The sequence below is a fragment of the Macrobrachium rosenbergii genome, chromosome 55, assembly GCF_040412425.1.
Source record: "Macrobrachium rosenbergii isolate ZJJX-2024 chromosome 55, ASM4041242v1, whole genome shotgun sequence".
NCBI lineage: Eukaryota > Metazoa > Arthropoda > Malacostraca > Decapoda > Palaemonidae > Macrobrachium > Macrobrachium rosenbergii.
In genome coordinates, this window is record NC_089795.1 from 47,104,685 (window position 1) to 47,112,799 (window position 8,115).

Genomic DNA, 8,115 nt, shown 5'->3' on the forward strand with positions numbered 1-8,115 from the left:
ATCGGGCCAGGTCTGACAAATTTACAAACGTATATGGTTACAAAAGCATGGAATTCAGTGGCATAGTTTTCTCGCCATATCATTTTGATATTCATGGAAATTGTCATTCAACATACAAGACACGGAAATGTGTGTATCTGCCTCATAAGAATATAGATAGGAACCGAGGAATATATGGACAAACCATTAATTTAAAAGATATGTAAACATGTATGGATATCAAAAAAATGTAGTTAAACAAAAAACAATACGCCTGTTATACATATATATATATATATATATATATATATATATATATATATATATATATATATATATATATATATGTATATATATATATATATATATATATATATATATATATATATATATATATATATATATATATATACTAGTATGTATGTATATAGACATATATATATATATATATATATATATATATATATATATATATATATATATATAGTATGCAGTGTAAATTTCATCAACATACTAGTCTTATGGAAAAATGTCTTAATTTTTTTGTCCTCCTGTCAAGGACTATATTACCCTTCGATATTTTACTCACACACACACAAAACAAAGATATATATATATATATATATATATATATAGACGATATATATATATATATATATTATATATATATATTTAGTTTTACCATACTACTCAGTATGAGAACCTACTTTTGAAAGGATATTTGTGTTAAGTTTCCACGACGAGAGAATTTTGTGGACAAATCCGAGAGCATCTAGGCACTGAATACAGAGGATAAAAAAAAAATCTATTTTTACGAAAGCTAACGCAGCGAGCCGTATAATTCTTATCCATGAGATAATATTATTCTTTGCGTCAGACGAATGAGATCACGTAAAAAGGAGAATTAGATATATTCAGTATATTTCTATGACTATATGAATGTTCTAAATATCATCCCATACAAAATTTATTCCAATTTTCAAAAACATGTGATAGTTTTAATCATATTAACATAAGTTGCACCGACTTTTGGTTAAAGTTTCTAATATAGCAATGGTCAAGGGCTCTTGATATCAAAAAGCCATTATCATGTGATCAGTAAATTGCTGAATACCAACTATGAAATTTAAATTACTTTTTGCTGTTCTCTGGGGCTGTTGAATACTTTGGTTTCAACTCATTACTTGCATCAGCATTTGAATAAATTTAGCAGTTTTTATGACTTTCCCAATCTAAGTCAATAGTTTTTTCGGAGCTTGTTAAAAACTATTTTATATCTACTATTCACATATGCACGTGAGTAAATTTAGCACAGTTTTTGTAACTTACTCGTTATAAATTAATGGGTTTTTTTCTGAGCTTGCTTAATATTTCAGTTTCAATTTATTTTTCCCTATGCATGTGAATAAATTTATCACAGTTTTCATAACTTAGTCTAAATCACTCGTTGTTTTTCTAAACATATTAAATACACAAGTTTCAATTAATTGCTAACACATGCATGTGAATAAAACTAGTACAATTTTAACAACCTACCCAACTGTACCTGCCAACAAATATACCTGCCAACAAATCCACATTTTGCTGTTAAATTTAGTTGTTTCACTGAGGCTGTAATCAAAATCTCCAGGATTACACTGGATTTTCGGACACGTTACAGATAAGCTTTGGGCGGAATCTAGGATTGCCATAAGGATTAATCTTAGACATTCCGTAATCCGCGCAGAAAGTTAACCCGACTTGAAAGCAGACTTGACAAAAACACTCACAAGAACAGCAAATTAAAATGTGTGGTTGTTGTAACTGTACAAAGTATAGTGCTATACTTCGCGGCTTACACATTTGTCATTTTTCGTACAGTGAGTTGGTCAATTAACCAGTTATGTATCCATTCTGGTGTTTAACTTTGATTTTTGACACTGCAGGATTTTCAATACCCAGTATCTACATTCCCATATGGTAAATAATATTAAAACATTTTAAATTTAAATGATATAAAATTGAACGTGGCAGACTGATCTATTATTGGTAGGTGCAAAACTAATTTTGCCTCCATCAGATGATATCAGTCATATCTCAGCCTTCTCACTTACGTCACTATATCATTCCTTTATATTCCTTTTCCTCATTTCTTTCTTTACATGAAGTAAATGTGCCTCGCTTTCGAGCTTCTCTGTTCCAGAGGTCCTTTATTCCTCACACCGTTGGACTGTGGAACAGCCTCCCTGAGGATGTCGTGCAATTGCAACTTCAAAACATCATGCGAAGATGCAATGCATTACTACCCTAATACAATTCTCCTTGCATTTTCATATTTTAGTGTTTTTTTACTTATTTATTAATTTGTTAACCTATTTTTTTTTTTTTTAATAAGTGGTCTCTTCTTTCTGTTTTTCCCACTTCCTTCTGTTACTTCTTTCTCATGAACTCTATATTCTTTGGAAGCTTGAATTTCAAGTCAATGGCCCCTTTGGGCTTGTTTCATATGAATAGGGTTCATCTTCTGAATAATAATAATAATAATAATAATAATAATAATAATAATAATAATAATAATAATAATAATAATAATAATGACGATGATGAAAATTAATTACAAGAGAAACTTAGTGTCCTCGCGCTTTGACTGATGTCCACACACCCCCCTTTAAAAGAATCTTTCGAAAACATCAGAATTATCCCGAAGGAAAATTTCGTGACGACGAGAAAGCTTTTATACGAGGAAGCCTCTTTGCGTTAATAAGCTTCTTGCTTAAGCTTTTCAGCAATAAGAGTTTTCGAAGCATAATTGGAAACAAAAGGGATATTGAATGCGCGGGAATAATTCATAATTTACTTATGGAGGTCAATCGCCAATACTGGAAGAGACTCTTAATTATTCTTTAGATAATGTTTAAATATAAACACACACATACATATATTATATATATATATATATATATATATATATATATATATATATATATATATATATATATATATATATATATATTTCATATATGGGATTTTATATATATTAGATTTTTTTTCATACTGATATCTGGATATAGGTAAATTACATTATTTTTTGAGAGATCTGGATAGTAAATTCATTATTTTGTTGCAAAAGGAAAAGGAATCCAAGATTTAACCTAAAAGTCAGCGTCTTCCTTCCATTGTCCCCTTCAAGAAAATAAATTGTTGATCCGTTGTATCTCAGCCACTATACATACATCGTGATGCCTATAGCTTCGCGAATAATAACAATAAAAATAACAATAAAAAGATCACAGTTTATTAGCTCCATTTCGATTAATATTTTTTTGAAACTTTCTTAATGAAAGACTGAAGTCATCGCCCTTGGAAGCTTAGACGCCAGATCATTGTTATCAATCAGTCTTAAGAAAACTTTCCTTGAGGAAACAAGAAAAGAAGTAAAAAATCAAAGAAAGATCTCCGTCTCTGTCTCAACGCAATTGCATTAATTTTGGAAACGACTTTTTCTCGCTTTATCGCATCTCCATCGTTTTTCTCGCTTTCTTCTCTCAGCCGCGGAACTCCATTTGTCCAATCAGTGCAGATGAGTTCATGCAGCCTTGTGAATTATGGTCCGGCCTTCAAATGGTTAGTGATTTTCTGGGTATTCGCTTTGCTACGACGGTGATTCTAAATACTGAGAGCGTTTCGAATTTATCCTTAGAGTACTGGAAGAAAAAAGAATGAGATTTTCGGAATAGCATGGAAGCAGAGAGATTCTGTACACTGAAAACGTTTCGAGTTTCCTCTTCGAGATTACAGGAAGTAGAAAGAATGAAATTTTTGGAATGGAACAGAGAGAGAGAGAGAGAGAGAGAGAGAGAGAGAGAGAGAGAGAGAGAGAGAGAGAGAGAGAGATGATTGCTCCGTTTTGAACTATTGGCCTTCTTGATATTCATTCTTCTGTACATCAGCCCGAAGAAAGTGAGAAATATAAAATTCTTGAGGTTGTGAATAGATAAAAGAGGGCAAATAAAAAAAAAAATTTGCACGTTATGATCAGTAAGATAACGTACTTATCCAACCTATCTCTCTCTCTCTCTCTCTCTCTCTCTCTCTCTCTCTCCAAACACACACACACACACACACACACACGTTTTCAAATATAATCTAGATTATTAACCTTCCAATAATTCACATAAAAATCTCTATCGCAAAGCATTAGTCTTATCTCCGGGAAGTCAGTTCGTCTTCTCGAGAGGGTCATTATTTCGACGGAAGTAAACCTGACTTACTGTACAACTGCCATTCCTTTTCATTCTCAGGAATGCTGCGATATCGTGTTTCTGTCTTCACGGAATCCTTGGGATGAACATCATCCTTTGTTTAAATTATTATTGCGTGCACGGGGTTGGTTAGTTGACGCTTTTCTGTGGCGTTTTTATTTGTCTCGTTTAGTTTCACTCAGTTGTTGCTTTGCTTTGTATTTCTTTGCAACAGAAAGAAATAATGAAAGATTCTGCTGCAAAACTTCTGGAAGAGTGACAACTTCTCACATGAACTTTTCACTAAATGTAATTATTCTGAAGATGATGCTGAATTAAACCTAGTAAATGCTGTGTAAATGGGTGATGGAAACCGGGAAGAGGAGATTAATTACGAGATATTGAATTAATTAAATCTCTCTCTGTCTCTGTCATATATATATATATATATATATTTATATATATATATATATATATATATATATATATATATATATATATATATATATATATATATATATTATATCTATATATATATATATATATATATATATATATATATATATATATATATATATATATATATATATATATACAATATATATATATATATATATATATATATATATATATATATATATATATATATGTATATATATAAAGTATGTCTGTATATTCCCACCCTCCTCTTTGCCCACTCTCCCTTCCTCTATCTCTCTCACTCGCTCTATCTGTCTTTTTTTTTTATTCCTCCCTGTCTCTCTTTCTTTCTCTCTCTCTCTGTTTATCTGTCATTCCCCTGCTCCCTCTATTTTACCCTCATTCTTTCTGTGACCAAAATACCTTTAGCACCAAAAAATGAAAAAATCTTTTGCACCTGACGATATCCTGAAGCAGGAACGACGGAGGGGGCGAGAGTTATCTGACCCAGGGGCCACACGAGTGACCCTTCTTCCACCCCACCTGATGCTAATCACGGAATTTCCTTTGCATTCTGTCTGGTGGAACTTATCACAAAGAATTAATCTCCAATAATTCTCAAGAGTTTAGCAGAGACGTAAAGATCATAAAGCATCACCGTCTTTGTTGATTAAAATTGCGGCAACATTAAAAGGAACAAAATAATAATAATGGAATTCATGGAATAATAGAGAGGCTCTTTTCAAAGTAATGGTAATTATATTAACAGTATAATACCGGGCAATGGGACCAAGTAAATATATGACTATGAAAGTAATAAAATAATTATAAATTAACAAGAACCAATATTGTTATTAACATTGCAAAAGTGATCCTTATTTATTCATGACACATTTCAAGAACTTAGTCTTATAAAAAATGTAATGATATTAAACTATCGTTGACTACAAATTAAATTTAAAAATAAGTGCAGATATAAAAGGTGCATTGCGCATTCTTTATTCAAGGAAAAATAATTTCCGACTGAGTGCATTTAAAATGCCAAGCTTTCAGCTTGTCACATAAATATGCCATAAAGTTATTCAATGATTAATAAATTTTGTACATATGCACATTTGATAGACGAACACACACACATACATACGCACACATTTAACAAAGGAATTTATATATATAGAATTCATTTCAATTTTTAAACTATAATGACATACTACAACCGTTCATCTTCCGAAGTAAAGATAAGGTGCAAAACGAATAGTGTCTATTAATGAAATACAGATCACCAGATTATTTTACATAAATAGATACACGCTAAAAAAAGCTGTAATAAATAAACAGGAAAACGACAAAAACACAATTCTTAAATGACATCATAAAATCTGAGAATGGAGAATCTGTCTCAGTAAAATGTAGGAAATATTGTTTTGTTCACTCGGGGTTAAAAAAAAAAAAAATATAAGAGCAAAAATGAAGATAAGAATAAGGAGCGGAAATCAATCCACCTGACATTTTTCCTTTGGAAAAAGAAGAGAGTCTCTTCTCTTGCAAAATAAGCCTGAGGACATATGCAGAAAGAAATTGAATGTTTTGAAGGAAAATGAAAAAAAAAACAAGGAAAAGAGACGGTAAGAGTAAAACGCATGTTCAGAATAATCTCATTGGAAGACTATTCTTTGAGAAATGAAGTAATACACATAGTGCAGTATTAAGATATTAAAATGATGAGAGTGAAACTGAAAGAAGCATATCTTTTTAAAGGAAGAATTTTCAGAAGTTAAATTGTACTTCTTATGAATGTAAAATCCAGCCAAGTATCTAGTGGAAGAGAAGATGGAAGATCAGCGGTAGAAAGCGAGGCCTATTCCAGAAGAGAGATGATAAAAACAGAAAGCATTTCCAACTTTCCCAATAAAGAGGAACAAAAGACGTAAAGAGATTTTATAACATAGCGTATAAAATATCGCCCATCGTAAAATTGGGGAAGGCAACTAAAACTTAGAAACGTGGAAAAGAGAGAAAGAGACAGACAGACAGACAGACAAAGGTGCCAAATTTCTGATAGACTAGTGATCTTTTTTGCACTTACATTTTTTGACGCAAGTAAAGCTGCTTTGTTTCAGGAAAGGTGTATCCAACTTTTTTTTCTTCAACCCCAAACATGTACCTCTCAGCAGGACTGATCACCCACCCACCTCCAACCCCTATAACTCACTCACACACACACACACGCACACACACGCACACAATTCCTATGAATATTATGTAAAAACACAAAGTTAAAAACATATTTTCAAACTTTCTATGTACAGTAAATAAGGTACCTTCCGACCTATGATGCTACACTAGGGAAAATGACTAGGTTCAGTTTCATTATAGGAAAACAGGCAATAATTTCATATCTGCTAAATACGTATCAAACCCTACTTTAAAGAATAATTGCATTTTCATCAAACACTTTTGCACTTCAGTGTTACGACTAAGATGAAGTATTTTACCATATCAAACAAGGACAATCTTACCCTTTACTGGCGGGAGTAACCAGATTCGCTGAACAGCAGCACCAATATGCAGTAAATGTACATAGCCGTCGAACTTCTCAGTTCCAGAGGACCTTATTCCTCACACGTTGGACTGTGGAACAGCTTCCTGCGTGTCGATGCAACTGAACTTCAGAATTCAAGTGAAGGTGCACTTCATTGTACCCTAATGCACTTCTCTATGTAATCATTAAATTACATTTTTCTAGTTATTTGTTACTTTGTTAAATTTATCTTTTCTTTTTTAAGTGATCTCTTCTTTCTGGATATCCTATTACCTTCAGTTACTTCTTTGTGAAAACTATATTTCTTTGGAAGCTTGAATTTCAAGTCAATGGGCTCCTGTAGGCTTGTTCCATATGAATAGGGTTCAGCCTCTGAATAATAATAATAATAATAATAATAATAATAATAATAATAATAATAATAATAATAATAATAATAATAATAATAATAATAATTTCCGTATTTAATCTTAAAATCAATCTTAAGTTTCAACAATATTTTCAGATGACTCGAACAACCCTAGGCGTTGGCAATAAGGCCAATGTTAGATAAATATCTTATATTTTGAAGATTCAACCAAATAGCAAATCGTAGTGCATATATTGCTTGGCATATCACAATAGCTTCGAATTAGGAAACATTAACGTTAAAACTGAAACATTAAAAATAAGAAGCGGAAGGAAATTTCTAGCAGTAGAAAACTTTAAAGATGGATGTGAATAATTCCAAATACCGCACTCTGTAAAATAAAACCGGGTGGGAGCATTATACTTTATGATTTATACATTATACTTTACAAAATTCGATCAAAGAGTCTAGATCCTCTTGACTTTATCTTTCTTTACTTTCCGGATCATAAACCTTATAGGGATTGAAATCTTAAAGGTGAGTTGATAAATTTGGAATGGAAGGCAATCTCTGTGAGGAAACAAGGGTAGATCAAATGATTTAAT